General features: G+C 36.4%; 1 pseudogene; it reads right to left on the bottom strand.

Moving 5' to 3' along the window:
• Positions 1-6,019: 6,019 nt before the first annotated feature.
• Positions 6,020-10,864, bottom strand: LOC107513010 (annotated as a pseudogene).
• Between the last annotated feature and the right edge of the window lie 7,123 nt (positions 10,865-17,987).

Genomic DNA, 17,987 nt, shown 5'->3' with positions numbered 1-17,987 from the left:
AACAGGTTTCTGTTCCTCAGAAGTACCGTGTTCTCTGTTGCCTTGGTTTTTCACCCAATAACGTTTCCTCCTCTCAGAAGCGTCCACTTCAATCTCTTTTTTCTTTCATGTCTCAGCTGACAGGACACATTTCCAGAGAGATCCCAGACCATTCTCCCATTAAACCTGGGCAAGGTGTCCTGCTTCTGGGCTCCCATATAACTCTGCATTCTGCTAACTCTGAGGACACGGTGTTGTTCTGTCATGTTACATTTGACACAGCCTCAGTCATAGCTTGTGCGAGCGCAGTGCCTGACACACAGCAGGTGCTCGGTTACTATTTTAGATAGGAAGTGGATGAGATTGAAATGGTACTTATTATAGTTTATTTGGTTTGGACCTCAAAAATCTTTTTACTTTTCATATTCTATGATTCTTTTGGTCAAATGTCCAATACCTCTTTTCCATCCTCAAATCCAACTTAGTTTTAGTACATGATGTTTATTGCTCAATTCTTACCAATTTTATCTTTTCAAAAATTTTGTCCATTGTTTCTCTAGAGATAAGTTTTAGTAAATAGAAAACAGGTTGCTTTTAGTTTCTAAAAGAAATACTAGGTAAACAGCAGCACGCTGATTAATGTTTTATTAGTATATTGGTGAACATTTTAACCTGGATGAACATGAGTTTGAGCCATCAAAATTTTTACAAAAATGTTATATTTTTATAAAGAAAAATTATTTTTTTTAAAGTAAATGATCTTTTACTCTTTTAGAATATCTTCTCTCACCCTTCTAGGCTTGCTTTTGTAGTGCTCTATCTGTAATTTTCCTTCACAGTATTTTCCACATCATTCTTAAGCGAACAATTGATTTAATTTAATTTAACTGAATCTTACCCATCACCTTATAATTGTCCTCAAAATGCTTGCTGATCAGAATGAAATGAATAATTTTAACAAAAAAAAAAAAAAGAGGAAAGGCTTGGAAATTTTTTTCATCTTGTATTATATAATTTTAATGTTGAATCTCCTCTATTCTAAGGCTGAGTAAACAAAAATCTATTTTTTTATATATATAAAAAAGAGGTTCAGTTACTCTTTTCAATTTATAAAGTCTCTAGATTTGTATTTATTGAATTCCTAGAACAAGGTGTCCACGGACTTTGTATCTCAAAGAACTATCTCTTCAATTTTGTGGTTATGCTTTAATCTACATCAATGGTTGACAAACTATAACCTATGAACCATATCCATCCAGCCTATCACCTGTTTTATATGTCCTGCATGAAAAAAAAAAAGGTCTTTACATTTTAAATGGTTGAAAAAATAAACAGAAAAATAATATTTTGTGACATACGAAAATTATATTAAATTCAAATTCTAGTGCCTATAAATTAAGTTCTCTTTAAACACAGCGCATTTGTTCAAATATTGTCTATGGCTGATATTGTGCTACAATGTCAGAGTAGTGTCACTGTGACAGGGACCGTATGGCCCACAAGCCGCAAACATTTACTATCGGACCCTTTCCCAGAAAAGCTTGTCAATGCCTGCTCTCTATCAACCAAAAGGTTTTTAACATCTATTATTGTTTTTCTTAGTGAAAATCTTAAAGTTAATTACTCAGTGAATTACATTTTCTGAAATTGTCTCCTGGACAACAAGTCTGAAACACTTTTCCTGTGTTCTAGTTTTATTAAAATTTCCATGACCTTCATCTTTGAGACATTCAAAGAGGCCCGATTGATCAGAAAACTCAAAGCAACAAATGAACAAAGACAAACAAATAAACAAAAATTCATAGACACAGACAAAATATAGTGTTTACAAGAGGGAAAAGGTGGAGGGGCAGGCAGAAAAGGGTAATGAGGGTCATCAATAGTGGTGATGGAAGGAAATTTGGCTGTGGGTGGTGAACACACAACTCACATACAGATGATGTATTATAAAATTGCACAGTTAAACCAATGTAATATTATGAGCCAATGTCACCCCAATAGATTTATATAATTTTTAAAAGATCATATTTGGGTAAGTGAATAGATAAAATGAAAAGCACATTTATTTTGTAGACAAATTCAATAGAAAAGTATAACCTGTTGCTTTACCTTGAAGAAAAAACAATTCTCTCATTTCATTTTTTATTTTATTTTGGGACATAGAGTCGAAAAGCTAAACATTGTCTCAGCTCTCAAGTAGAATAAAAACCAATAGAAAATACAGCCATTGAATAAGTGATTATAAGGTAGGTGGACCTGAGAAGTACCACAGAGTATTATGAGAGCTGGAGCAGTTATTTCCGAAGAAGGTATATCAATGTGGAGAATTATGGAGTAGGTGAAGCTTGGTTTAAAAAATATAATGAAGGTGAGAACCAAGAAAGAGCACCCTAGTTATAATGGCAAATGGACACTGGAGCAGGTTTTCTCTCTCTGAATGAGATCTTTCACACACTCTTTGATTCACAGAACGTGAGGAGGACACACACAAACGTAATGCTGCCTCTCAATGCACAACAGGAGTAAAAGGGCAGATGCTTTAACCAATGGGGGATTAAATCTCGGGCTGAGTTCAGAGTGGGGTGAGGAGACAGGGATGGCGACTGGGCAGAGCTGGGGGGTGGGCGCCCTCTTAATCCCCACTGTTCCTCAGAAAGCTGGGTCCCTTGTCTGGGACGGAACGTTTTTCACAAGGCACGACAGAAGCTGCCTAGGCCTGTGTGTGTGCTGGAGAGTCAGCCATGCTTCACTCCATTTTAAACAACCAGCTGGGTAGATTTCCTGCTCTTTGTCAGGTCGCAAGGCATGAAGGGGCTGATCTGAGGGTGACTGGGCATTCAGTGGTTGGACTGGCCAGACACTGAGTGTCTGGAGCACCCTGGCAAAAACAACCCTTCAGTCCTCCGAAAGCTTATACCTAAGATGTCAGTCACGCACTTACATATTTTCCAAAGCCATGACTCAGGTGCCTAAACTCAAACTGCTCTGTTTCAGTCAAACTACATTCTCAGCTTTTACAGCTAATGGTTGTAGGATTTGAATACTTCATTTGAAAATTTTATAAAACAAAAGAAGAAAATTTAAGGATAACAGTATCTTGTGGTAGTGAGCATCTGTGGAAGAGAAGTCCGGGAAGTTTCTCAGGTTTCTAGCTTAAACTGGCTGGGAGGTGGTAGTCTTGACTAGACAGAGTAGGGACCAGAAGAGAGAAAACTGATTGCTTCTTGGTGAGATTAGGTGGGGAGAATAAAAATTATGAATTAAGTCTTGGATATGTTGAATATAAAAAGGTATAAGTCACCTGTTATAAATGGAGAGCAGATGGTAAGAATTATGGGTTAGAAGTTCAAAAGAAAGATATGAGTAGAAGATCCATCAGATTCATCAATGTGAGTGAGGTAAAGGAGACTTTATATTGCTTAAGGAGAAAGGGCAGAGATAGATAAGAAGAAAGCTCTGAATAGAACCTTAGACACCTGGCGATCTATCAATAGATGTAGAAGAACAAATAAAGACAAGACTATTGATGATGTAGGATAAAACCCAAAGAATATAGGTTTTAAAAGTAAATGGAAACTACTTTTTCAAGGTGATCAGTAATATTTAATCTTTCTCAGAGTTCAAATTGAAAACTTTAGATAAAAGTTTTTGACCTAGGTCCTCAGGAACAGCAATATAGTTGTGATATGGATAGAACAATCCAGATTTATATGTGTTGGTGTCGAAGAAAAGTAAAAAAAGCCAGAAGCTCTATTGAAAATTCTAGCTGTGAAGAGGGAGGAAGATGACAGTAAGGAAATCGAAAAGTTAAGAATATTCACGATGAAAGAGACTAACGCATATTTTAGAGACGATAGAAAGAAATCAGTGGAAAGATTGATGTTGAAGATACAAAACAGGGAATGGAGTAATCAATAGTTCAAGGTTTCTGGGAAGTCATTAAAACCTATTTCCCTCATGGTACCTGGGGAAAAAGAGGAAAAAATTGATACAGATTCAGGAAGATGCAAGAATTTACTGGTAGAAAGTTGAGTAAATTACATCTATGGCTTCTATGGAAAATAGAAGGTAAAGATCTTGATTTGAGGAAAGGTAGAAGTATGAATTTTTTTTAACAACAAAAGAGTTTTGTGAGAGATAAAGGTCGAAATATATATTACAAAAAAATCATCGTAAAGTAAGTAGAGATACACAGTGGAATATATAAGAAATGTTGAGACCTCAAGGGATTAGTGTTTAGTCATTTACAGTTCGACGAGTTAGTTTCTATGAACAAGAAAGGTGACTGACAATATCAAGCATGAAATATATTTTGAGCTGGCTGATGCGATTTGCCAAAATGAGCAATGAGACATCCAGGAAGAGGAGCAGAATTTAAGGAAACGATGTTTTGGAGAGGTTGAATTTGAGTTATGTATGCGCCATCCCAATACAGATATCTAATGCAGTTAGTTATGTGGGCCTAAGTCCTAGATAATTACCTGGGCCAGAGATATTGATTTGAGAATTACCGACACAGATATTATAGTTAAAGTAAGATGAGCAGATGGGCTGGTTTGGGAAGGGAGAGTGTAGTGTGAGAAGAGAAAATGCTCAGAACAGACTTTTGAAGGGAATATCAATATTTAAGGAATGGACAGAGGAAACGTAGTTAAAAGATTAAGAAAAGAAATAGCACAGAAACAGAATTGCAGAGTGGGTATGAGAAAGCAAACGGGTAAATCAAAGGAGGGGAAATTTTCCAGTCAGGTCTCTGGGGCATGAAAAGTTGCCCCAGCAGTTGACAAATGTGATGCATCTTGGACAAGAGTCATTCCAGCGGGGTGTTAGGGACAGGAACTGGACTTCAATAGTCCATGGGAGGGGAGGAAGTGGGGAAGTTGAAAAGAAAAAAGCCTTTCCAGAGCTTAGTTTTATCGTGAAGCAGCTACTTAAAACAAGAGCTCAAGAGAAATGAGAAAAGAGTTTCTATTTTAATATGGAAAAACATGGGCATTTTAAACAGCTATTTTAAGTGCATAGTCCCAAACTCAGGGGGGAGGAAATAAGAAATGTAACTTTCTTTCAGTTAGCTCTAAGAATCCCCATTTCTGCCGATGACAAATAGTCCAAATTCACCAATTCTGGGTTAAAAAAAAAAAGACCTATTGGATTGATATTTAGTCACGTTTAGGCATTAGGCCCTTCTATTGTCTGGTTCTACTTTTGTCTCTGGAAGTGGTCTAAGCTTCTGAGGGTCTCTGGGGAGATCGAGAGGTGGGGATTTGTGTGTGACCTGTTCACTGTCCTCACTGGTTCTGCTGAAGGCAACTGGCTCCACCCTGCTGGGCAAGCCTGGCGGGGTGGGGCAAGCTGGAGGCTTCCTAGACAGAGTAAGTTTGCTGGTCTAATTGGGTTAAAGCAAAGGGTCAAGTCCCCAGGAGAAACATTTGTCCATTATGACCTCTAGTATGGTCACTGAATGACTGGACTCCATGTGACTTCAAGAATAGAGTTTCTAGGAGTTGATAAAAGAAGTAAAATTGAAGACAACTCATGAGACATTTGCTATAAAGAATTATGATTAGCTAAAGAAAACAAAATTTTAAGTTGTTACTATTGGACAGTAACTCTGACAAAATATTACAAGAAATAAATTCTACTCAATATGAGTTAGTGAAAATTATCAAGCAAAAGCAGTCTTTTCATTTTTTTAGTCTACATTTTGGATAAGATATAAATGGCTCATTATTGTAAATTTTTAAAATGTTCCAGACCACTGAGAAATACTACGTAAGGAATTTTTTTATTTCTAGTATAACTGATCATTAATTTTAAAAAGTTAATTAAATTGTCAAAGATTGGGGAAGAATAAAAGAAAACAACAAACATAAAGATAAAAAAACTAAATGAAAGTAAAGTAACAACAGGAGAAAACAAACAAAAATAGAAATTTAAACGGAAATAATATAAAATAAGACTATGAGAGGGATAAACGTTTATCCTGAATAAAATTGGTACATATTCCAGACATGACTTTGCCTTTACTGATGATTGGGCCTCAGCCACTTCTACTACCCGAGGATTTATACAGCACTTTTTCTACAAAACCTGGATCCCACAAGGGATTAGGGGGCCCCTTACAGCTACAGAGGCACAAAAAAGATTTATGCACAAAAATGTTTAGCACAACAGTATTTGTAATAGTGTAAAATAAGGTATGCTATTGTAGACTATTTTAATCAATTATACTATCCAATTGGTGTAATATGTTGCCATTACTATTCTGCTTAAGGAAACTTTCTAGCAACAAAGAAAACTATAATGTTAAGTAGAAAGAGAAATATAAAATTGCAAATATAATTTTATTACTTTTGGAAAAGTATCCTATGTGTATGAAACAAAAAGACTGAACATAAACCTCCCAGAATGTTACAAGGAGCTATGTTTTTGGAGGAAGCCACTGATAATATTTTCTCTTTCTCTTCTTTTTTCCAATTTTTAAAATTTTTATTGAGTTTAAGTTGTTTTTAATTGAAATAACTTTTCCCCCTAAAATATTTTTTTAAATGAAGTCATGTTTGATATTTGGTATTCTGTGATGCATTATTATTATTATTATTATTATTATTATTATTATTATTTTCCCAAGATGAGGTTTAAAACAAACTCAATTTTATTCTGACATATTAATCACATTTTTTCTCTCATCGTTAAAAAGGTAATATTCCACGTATTAGTCTGAAATTCTGAACATTCAACAAAATGATAGCTGAGTTTATTTATTCATTTAAGTTTATTTTCATTATTTTTTTAAGCGCATACTATGAGGTAGGAAACATTGTGTTAAAGTTTAATTTGCATTATCTCATTTAATCTAAACAACCCTATGATGTGTTATTTTTCTATTATCAGCAGGTAAAAAAATGTGGTATGAAAAAGTTAATTGGCACAGTATCATACAAGTAATGAATAGAAAAGCCAGTTTTTGAAAGGTAGGAAGTCCATTAATAACTAATGAAATCTTAAAATCCTCCAATAAAAACTCAGGAACTGGTCAAGAAATTTTCAAAAGTTCACTGAAAAGACAAAAATCACAAAATTAAGGAAAGAATGACAATATGACTATTTTGACTTTTTTCACATTTTCTTTTACAAGTATATATTTTTCATTGTTGAAATTATAATAGATTTTAAATGTATGCTTATAAATTAGTTGTTGCTACCCACTCTTGACACTTAGCCAGACATTTACCATGATTTTACAGATCATAATTATTTGTAATATATTTATAATCAATTATATTGACTTGGCTGTCTTTATCATACTTAATATAAGGCTGTGGGTTTTTTCTCTCTAATGTTTCTTATAGTCTATTACAAATAAAGATATTTTGATTATCTTCATGAATACAGCTTTTTTTGCTTTCCAGAAATAATATCATTGGGATAAATTCCTAATGTCAATTCTGGTATAAACAGTCATAAAGCAGGAGAAATTTGAAAGAATAAAGAATAAACCATTTAAGTGGACTCTCTTAATTATGTACAGATAAGACAATGCTTCCTACATGTAGTAGCTGACTGAAAGGAAATGTCCTGATATTATTTTAGCTGCTATAAACTTCTCTCAATTATGAAACCTTAAATAAATTTTTCACCATACAAATGTTTATCATAGAGTTGTAATTATTTCCAGGGGAAAAATAATAGGGACAGATACTTCTTTCATATAAGCATACTCTTTAATGACCAAATAGTATTTTGAGTAAAATAGATGCATTGTTCCTCTGCTAGGCACAGAGAAAAGGCAATACTCTTTTACAAGCAAATACTGTGATTATATTATCACATACGGAGAAAGCCTAGCTTCTTGGCCAGAGCATATGCTTTAGAGCTGCGTTGCCTTGGTTGAAATCCCAGCTCCTCCATTACATACATGTACATGTGTATGCATGTACAAATTAATGTTTCATATGTATAATTTATAGATTAAAACTTCTTTCTTAAAATTCATATGCGAAATTTTAATTTAAACAGATATACGCACATACACGCAAGATGCATAATATATTTTTATGTTTATTATCTAGTCAAAACCTTAAGAAACTTCTTGCCTGACTATTGCCAGAAAGAAAAACTTTTCATTTATTTATCGTGAACAACCCCATTCAGCAAGATAGCTCATTCAGTTTCAGAGACCACATTTTGCAAGCAATTTATCTTAGTATATTGTTCCAGAAAATTGTATTGCTCAAAGCCAGAGAGTCTATGGGTGATTTATTCAACTTTTCTAATGTCGATGATAAGCTTTTGGTTACACCTGCCTTTAAAATATTCATGTTAATCTTATTAACACACTACATAAAATTTTAAAATTTCATTTAGAATATGCCCCAAATTGTTTTCTATAAGAATCTTTACCTTTCCCAGTACTACCCCTTGGGCTGACCTCCAAGAGTATATGAAGTAGGTTTCTCTACCAATCGATCCCAAATCAGCACCTCAACTTTCATTCACCTCAAAGGAGGCCAAGACTGCCCTGGTGAGCAGACTCATGGAATGTGTGTTTTTCTTTAGTGGACATACAGAATTTTTTTATTTTGAAAAGTAGGCAGAGAGCACAATTTCAAAACTCATTTTGAAAAGCATATTAAAAAAAGCTGTGTATAATGAACGTGCAGCCTCTTTATTTCTATAAATCGGTGGTTCTCAATCTATTTGAAGGAAAGATTCTTCTGATACAAGTTACAAACTCTGTCCTTGGAAAAATGCATCCTTGCTCATACACATCCACTAATGCACATTATTTAAAGGATTCCTAGAACCTTCTTTCAAAGTGCAACTATCACCTCTATTTGAAATCTTGAAACTGGTTAAGAAGGTTTGTTTAAGATACTCCAAAAGTCTCCCAAATACTCTGAGGTGCGGCTTACTTCGATGCCACTGTGACATTTGCCCCAATAGGCTTATTTTCATTATTTTTTAAAATTACGATTGTCTAAATTGAGACACACTCTCATAAAACTCCTTGCTGTAATGATCCTAAGTGTGTTGTATAAAGCTGTGCTCATTACATTACGTACGATCCTGTTTAGGATAAACTGCAAATCAAAAATGACTGCGCTTCTCCTGGATAAATAGTTTGCTTTTATTTTATGAGCACTCTGAATGATCTATCTGTTCATATTCTTTTCTTTAGATTTACAATCAGAAAACTAAGAGACGAATCCCTGTCCTTTAGCTGGTAAGTGTTTAGGATGTCAGACTGTTTTTTAAGCACTAATCTCATTACTGGCTCTACTTTACTTCCTCTTGGCTGTAACCTTATCATCTACTTCTTATTTATGTTATCTTGTTTAGAAGCCCTTTTATGAATACCGCATAAGGATGCAAAGAAGAAAGAAAAGATAAAATAAAAGAATACAAAAAAAAGTTTGTTATATTTCTTTACATTTGATTTCTTTCAAAGCAAGAAATTGAGTAAATATTTAACTCTAATTTATATTTTAAAGTTTTATGACACTTTAAAAAATTTAAAATAAAACTGATAAAAGTAATAAAATTATTTCATTGATCCATGTGTTGCAAAATCTCAATTGCCGAAACAGTTTTATTTTTAGCTACGAAATATTTAAAACTGTTTTAGTATTGAAACTTTCAAATATATAAAAGTAGAAAAATAGTATTATGAACACTCATAAAGCCATAAAAAGGTTAACATTTTGCCATATTTGCTTCTTTTAGTTTTCTTCTGTTAAAGTATTTTAGAGTAAATCACAGACACAAAAGACACAAAGACTCCGCACCCTCCACAAAGTCTTATCTGTGTGAAAGAGCACACAGATAAGTTTCTTCTAAGACAGAAAACAGAGACATCCACATACAATACTGTGTTCATGAGGACTATGATGCCTGCTGTAAGGGATACGCATGTATTTGTAAGAAACAAAACAAGGCTTTCCACAGAGAAAACACTTTCACAAGATGATCGGATGGACTTAAGTTCCGTTTCTGCATCTGTCACTTGGAGAATAACGATACACCGTCTTCAGCTTGTTTTGTGTCACCGATTTTATATGCATATGACGATGGTATTGCAAGATGGTCTCATTACTACCTCACGTAAGGGACGTGATGCTGTAGGCGCTGATGCATCTGGCACAGGGCCTTTTTGTTAAATGAATCCCAGATATTTATAAACCCATCAGAATCTCCTGTGGCAAATGTATTGTGGATGATGTGAAAGAAAATGGCATTGACTAGGTAAACATTCTCAAAATTATTTTCTTTTGGTCTGTGACTCTTGAAGGCATGCTTCCACTTTTGTACTTCTGGGCTTAGGTCCAAGTATTCAAAGGCCACTCAGCCTTCAGTCGAGTCTAATACATAACCTTGCTCGTTTGGAAATGCTCATACATGGCCTGTCCGGGACTCTAGGCTGGACTCGCAGTGCTGCTGCTAGAAGCTTATGACCTCTAAGTCCTACATTGAAACTTCGGCTTGCTAGACAACTTATATTCTAGCTTTGCAGGCTGAGAGAAAGTTCCAGTGTCATGAGGAGTTCTGGAATTCCACGATTTAACTGTCCATTCCCAACTCCCAGTAACCCCTGCGTTTATATCTGGACAGTGTTCAACACAGCTGATGGGGCATCACGAGTTCCAACGAGATGTTCAAATCATGCATTTTCAATTGGTGGTCTAAGCCCCAATGCCAGAGCCCGCTGTCCAGGACAGAGCCGGTGTGCGGGTCCTTGAGCCACGTGGGGTTGGCCACATGGTGGAGATGCACAGACATGTCCCAGGAGGGGACTGGAAAAAAAAAAAAACGGTGTTGGGGCTGAACTTCACTGAGGAGATGCCATCCTGGGTGGCTGGTTCAGCTTAAACTTGGAACCGGCCATCTTCGGCTCCACTCAGAAGCAATTTTGCTGCACTGGCTGCCTCTTCGCTTCCCTCAGAAATTACAGTATCTCACCTCTGTATGTGTCTCTGAAAAGTAAACACTTGTTTCTACAAAATCACAATAACATTTTTTATACCTAACAAAATTCATAATACTCTACTAAGATCACTCAGTTATTTATCCTCAAATTTCCCTATCCCCCCCAAAATACCCTTTGTAGCTGCTAAAACTTTGTAACTTTAAAATGTATGAGGTAAGCATACTCTAAGTTCCTCTTCACCTCTATTTAACCATTATGTTTACCTTTAAATGCCAACATGCATGGGTATAGCTAAATGGTTAGGAAAAATGAAATGATGGAATTCATCATATTGGGATCCTATTCAGTAAAAAGAGTTAACTGTAGTCTATTTAAGTTATTAACAAAAATCATCCTCTAGATAAATTTCAACTTTCAATGTTACTATAAAATAAAATGTCATTTATTATGAAATACCCAATGATTCTATTAATTTAAAATAATATGCATTGATTTTTAAATACATGCTTACTGTACCAAAAACTTACTTACAATGTTTATAACTTTGAAATAAAGTAAAGCTTCTCTTCCAATTCTTTCAACAATGTTAAACATTGTCACTCTTTTAGCATTTGATTATTTTCTCTGCCCGCCTTTAAAAAACTGAGTTCTATGCTAATAATTTACACCATGCCTTGTATAATTTCCTGCTTCCATTGAACTCAGTCTTATTTTCATATATGCTTTAGAAATATTAGAGATAAATTTCTTTTTTAAAAAATTCTCAGCAGCATTACCTCATAAGCAATTGTATAATTTTATAAAGCATCCGCAGATTAGGGATCTGGAAAATGTTGTAAAAACAAATTTCCGGTAAATTCAGTTTTCAGTTTACACTTACGAAGTCAAAATGTCAACATGACTCAAAAACAATATATTAAATTGCAAGTGAACTTTACAGATTTGATTTGGTAAAGATAGCACAAGATTCAACGAGACCCTGTGTCTACAGTATGCCTCAGTGAGTCATCAAAGATCATTCGGGAAGATAACGTCAAAGGCCAGATCCACACCACTTATGCAAATACCTTGGGGTGGAATTAACCTAATAGAACGAAACATTTTTCTTTTTTTCAAAAAAATGTCAAAACATGTGGGAAATGTCACTGAAGTGTCTTCTGTGATGAGAACTTCAGTGAGAAATACACTGTGGAAAAGAATGTACTTAGGAGTAAGGCGGAGGACAAATAAGCCACGACGCACAGGTCCCACTGCCTATTTCTACCCGGAAATGACACCACTTATGTCTGTGTTCCTCTCTGGTCAGGTGAATGGAGGTTTCTGGGCAAAGGTTAAAATTACGTCAAGTAACATATTTGAGCTTGATGTTTATCACACACAAGCATCTCTCCACTCTAAGACATTTTTGGAAAGATTTCGAGCAATAAATTCTACACTTGTCCAGCAGAAATAGATTTAATGACATGGGAGATTTATTCTGGACAGTTGGACTGAAAGCCCTGGACTATGTAATTCAGATTTCTAAACCGAGGCAGTCTTTCAGCCATAAGTAGGGACTCCTCATTCTGTTCTCACAAGAGATGCATGGCTGAGGAAGGATGTGCCATTAAAATCAGTTAACTCCTTCCTAAGGACGGCCTCGACTCCCACCTCTCATTTCACATCAAAGGAAAAGCAGAATCACTATGGCGTTCTGGTGAAGGAACCATCAGCTCTGATTCTAATTGTTAGGAAGTATGCGCTTTATGCCAGTCAATTTTTATAGCAAGATTGTCTATCAATACCAAGATGTCAACAAGCAGAAGTACTTCTGGAGTGATGGAAAAGGAACTTGGGAAATTTTCTCTTTTGTAAAAATAATAAGAATACTGGCCAAAAGTGACAGCATTTTCAGGACTCTGGAAATTAACCAAAGACTTGCAACAACTCAAGAAGCATTTACTCAAGAAAAGCGGCTGAATCTTGCTTGGTAAGAATAGTGGTCTATGTGGCAATTTAACATGCCTATTCCCAGCTCCATGGTAGCTTTGAAAATCCTCAGCCTTGCAAGCACAGTATCTGTGAAACCAGTAGCCTGATATAGTCACTGGAGAAGTCAAAAATGGGTTTTACTGCAATAGTGGAAAAGAGACCTCAGTATAAAAATGGGCTAGATTTCAAATATAATAAGGAAAAGTGGGAATTTATAGCCAAGGAGCAGAGTGAGGGTCAGTGGATGAAAAATTAGTAAAAGGAAACGTCAGAGATGAAGGGAAGTCTGACTAAATTGGGATAGAAGGGTTCTTAACGAAGGCGGGCCAGGGCACTCGGCCATCGCCTGGGGAGATGGTGAAGCATAAGGAACTTGATTAGATATCAAGAGTGATCAGATAGCCAGAATGCACGAGTGTGGCTAAACAGACTTGACAGGATTCCTGCTAAAACTGGACGATGTAGAGACAAACGTGGAGGCCCACGAGTCAGGGCCTAGTTGGAAGGCAAGTTCGAGGGAGCAGAGTAGAATTTGGTCAAGGAGAAAATCTTTGTCACTTTAGAGCTTCTCAAAAAGCCCCATGCCCAGGTAATATCACCATTTGATGTGACCCTTGGCCAGTAGCTCCCTAAACCACCCCATTCACAGGGCTGTTTTTATATTGCTTCATTCAGAGTTCACCCAACCCTAACCCTAACCCTAATCCTAACCCTGACCCTAACCTTAACCACTGTCTGGGCCTTCGCCTTAATTAGGGACAACTCTGAAGGGCCATCCTAACTCTCTCTACAGGCTTAACTGAGGCCTTTATTGAAAGTACCTCTTTTTCTGACCAATCCTAGCCCCTCACTCATTCACAGGTATTTGTCCTGAGAGTGTCCCACCTCCAACAAAATTTCTGCACACAATTCACTATTTCACAGTCTGTTTCCAAGGGATCCCACCGTGAGATAGAAGTATGGATAATACCAGAGAGCATGAAGGTATTCGAAGCAGTAAAATCATTAAGAAGGGAAAAGGGGATGAAATGAAAAGCATACGTAGAGCAAATAGAAAAGGGGACATTTTCTCCATTTTGATAAGCAGAATGGAGGTGACAGGGGCAGGTGGGGAAACTTTGACTGAGAGTCACAATAAGACTGTAATTGTTCCCCTAAGAAAAGTAGAATGTTAAGTAAGCAAAAAAAGGATACACGTGCTAGCCAAGCAAGTCAAATATGTGTCCCCTACAAGTGGAATTCAAGAATACAAAAATAAGTCAGAAAGGGCTGGAAACCAGGGATCTAGACAGCTGTGGGGAAAGCAATCAAGATTCTCTCTGTCTTCCCACTCTCGCAATAATCTTTTTTTTTTTTTTCTTGTTAATCTGCTTACCTTTCTCTCCTCCCAATTTGTTTATTTACCCTGGCCAAATTTATTCTATCCACCTGATTTTTAATGAAGTTTCAGCTCTGGTTTTATAATTTATAATCCCTGTTCGATGCCTGGTTTGTTGTAGGTCACGAGACTTCTCTATATGATCATTTGCAGATTATGACCAACATCAGAATTTAGAGATTTCACTGATTTTGCTTAGAGTACAGTGAGCACCTCAAATTTGCCCTCAGCTCCTTCTAACTCTAAGTTTAAATCCCAGCTCATCTCATCAGTCAAGAAATGATGGAACAACCTCTAGGTCAAGAGTACAGTCTTCGTCTACTGAAGCTGTACATGGGTTTGGGTTTAAGTTTGGGTTTAGGTTTGGGTTTGGGTTTGGGTTTGGGGACAGAAGGCTGTTTTGTATGCTATCAGGGGGTTTAATAATCATCAGGTATTTGCGGAGGTGAGTTAAAATATGAGCCTTTAGAACAGCTAGAGTTACTTTAATCTGTCTTCAGACTTGGACAGTCTCTGATGGAAAAAGCCTGTTAGAGGAAAAAGCGGCATTGCCGGGCAAAGCCATTTTACTCTGAGCTCTGTCCTATCTGTTGATTGGCGACTCTGAATGAGGGCGGGTTTAGTCCTTCCCAGCAGCCCCTCACGTCTCCAGTGTTTGTCTCTCCAGACTTGGTACTAACATTATCTATGAAGGTTCTTTTTCTCCGTTTAACTGATTTGCTACAGTATCATACTGTGCCCTAAACCAGAAGCTACTCGTTGTTCTTGACGCCCCTTGTCAATCTTATCAGAAGTCTACCATATCTTGTCGCTATTCTTTGTGGATTTTTAATAGGAACTTTTAGTTTTTCTTACTCTCAGTGTGGATAGAGTTTTCTTTTCTATTTCAGATATTTTATGCCCATTTTTGCCAGTGAATTTCCCAGTTTCTCTCTTGTAATGATTTTTCCCATTGATGATACGAGCTTTTTTATGTAAATAAAGATTATTAACTCTTTGTCATGCATTTTGTCAATATCATTTCTCAATTTGTCCTTCATCTTTGAACAAGCATCTTAGGCTACTCCCATAATACCCTAAATACCTTTACTCCGGGATTCTCATGATCATTTGACTTTTTGGTTTCTGTTACTCGCTCGCTGCTAACCTCAGTCCCTCCTATCCTTATTGCAACCAATAATATAATATAATTATGTTTCAGCCATCTGCTTTTAGTTAAGGCGAGGCTTACCTATAAAGTCTGATTTCTTCAATAAAGACCCTCTTTAATCATGAAGTCTCTGGTACCCTGGAAACCCCACAATTTAGAAATATATCCATTTCTGCAGCTGGATTTCAGTAGTCTTAAAGTGAAGGCTACGGGCAGCAAAGATTTCTGGCTCTAGTGACACATATTAGCTCTGGAGTTTTAGCTCTTCCTGGTCAGGCACTTCACAACGAGAATCTATGTGTTCCACAACATACCTTGCGAGAGCCAGCATGGATGCTAGTGTACTTACCTAACTGCTCTCTATTTATCTTAGACCATTAGAGAGAACAGAGATCTTTTTCTTCCTTCATGGAGTCACCCCTTGGAATTGCTTAGAGCTCTTCAGTAACTGCATAATCTGAATCACAGGTGTGAGAAATGGCAAGCATTTTACCACCACCAAGTGGGGACTGTTTACTTTCCAAATCCGATTAGGCAAATGTCTTTTTGTCTCCCCACATTGTATCTGCACAGGAACATGCTTCCAATGTGTGAGACTCTGGGTAAATATTTTTTGCAGAGTCTTATCTTGTTTTAACACATTAATTTAAAATGTTTTACGAAGTTCCTGGGCACATGTGAGATATAGTGATCTTTTCGAGAAGACTTTAAATGAGTTGACAAGTACTTGAGTAGTTGCTTATTGTCCAGTGAATGCACGCGAAGAGTCTTCATTCTGTGTGAGCCCAAGTCAGCACATTAGCACCATTCTGATTGTTGTCCAATATGTGATTCCATGAAAGAAATATGTCCCAAACAACAGAAACCATCTGATTGCCAAGCTACCCTTCTGGGACTGTGACCCCACCATGGAGACCCAAGAAACCCTAGAGACAAGAGCCATGGAGCTCCTGGGGTATCTGGTGAACCCCACACAGGGGCTAGGTGATCAAAGAGCACTCTCAAGAGGAAAAACATGGGCCAGGACCCACTGGGTTATGGTTCAGGCTCATGGCACCCTATCCAAATAGCACTGCTAGTCCTGGCCATTCCTACACAGTGAGTTGTGACTTAGAAAATTTCAAGGAAGGTAGTCCAAAGTATGGGGCACCTTGACACATGTGACCCAGAGCAGGGATTCACTTGCCTGGGTCAGGACAGAACTATCCCCAAATATATACAATAAGAGTCTATTTCTCATCACTTGCTCCTTCAACTGGTGTGGGGGTTAATTTCTTTCAAGTTTGTGGAATCAAAAAATATATACATAACCTAAATAATGAGCATTTATTAAAAGGCTGCTGGAACTTTGTAAATTATATGTGTCTAACCACTGTGCTGTACATCTGCAACTAATGTAATATTGAGTGAATGTGAATTGTAATTTAAAAAATTTTCATTTTTTAAAAAGGCTGCTGCGGCATTTTTGTCTCAAATCTCTGCTACTTTAGTGCCTTTCCCCCCTTGTTGCTGCTGGCAGTTCTCCCACTCTCTCCCTTTATCCCAACCTGTGTCTGCCCAAAGCAGGAAAAATCTCATTTCATCAGATACTCACCATCTGATATGAGATGTTCTGGTTCTATTATGCATGTCATAATTTTTGTCAAAGGAAACTATGTATCTATCAAATTTTTGGAGACTTCACAATCTGTCCAGTGCAAGTTTCTTGATATATTTTATCAGACTGTCTCCCAAAAGGGCAGTCCCAATTTACCTTGCCAGCAGAGATGTGGGAAAGCATGCTTTTCTTAGTATATTTGTCAATAATGAAGAGATTCATTCTCTTATAAATGATCAGCTAAGGTGGTCGAAAAAATGCAAGAAAATGGTTTAAATGTACTTGTGCGATTTCTTGTTAGTAGTATTGGTTATTTCACCATATACTTGTTAATCAATGTCATTTTCTCTTTGGTGAATTACTTGTTTTCTTTACTCCTTTATCAACTTAGAACTGAGTGTTTTCAGTTGCGTGAACTCATTATAACTTAAAAATAGTGGTCATTTGTTTTTATGGTTCATCTTTTCTTTTTCCCTCCCCTCTTTTTCCCCTCTCCCCCATCTTTTCCTCCTCCTCCTCTTCCTCTACTGCTTTCTTCTTTTTAGCTGCTCATTTCTAAATTTTGGATAAGTTTATCTTTTGATGAACATAATTTCAGAATTTTTTAAATAATCAAAGCTATTGATAGTTGCCTTTGTCATTTTTTCCATCCTTTGACTCTAAACATTTAAAATTTCTGAAGTTTTAATATTGCCTTCATTTAAAATGTTTATTTGAACTTATAGATAAGAGAAGGCAAAATGGGTGAAGGTAGTCAAAAGGCACGAACTTCCAGTCATAAAATAAGTGAGCCCTGGACATATAACAGTATAGTATGGTGAATATAGTTAGCAACAGTATTTGCACATTGGAGAGTTGCCAAGAGAGTAAATCTTAACAGTTCTCATCATAAGAAAAAGAAATTGTAACTATGTGTGTTGTTGGATACTTACTAGATGTGATCATTTTGCAGTATATACATATAACAAATTATTATGTTTTATAC

The sequence above is a fragment of the Rousettus aegyptiacus genome, unplaced genomic scaffold (assembly GCF_014176215.1).
Source record: "Rousettus aegyptiacus isolate mRouAeg1 unplaced genomic scaffold, mRouAeg1.p scaffold_m13_p_1, whole genome shotgun sequence".
Taxonomy (NCBI): domain Eukaryota; kingdom Metazoa; phylum Chordata; class Mammalia; order Chiroptera; family Pteropodidae; genus Rousettus; species Rousettus aegyptiacus.
Note: the sequence above shows the minus strand (reverse complement) of the source record. Positions and strands in the feature narration are given on the sequence as shown.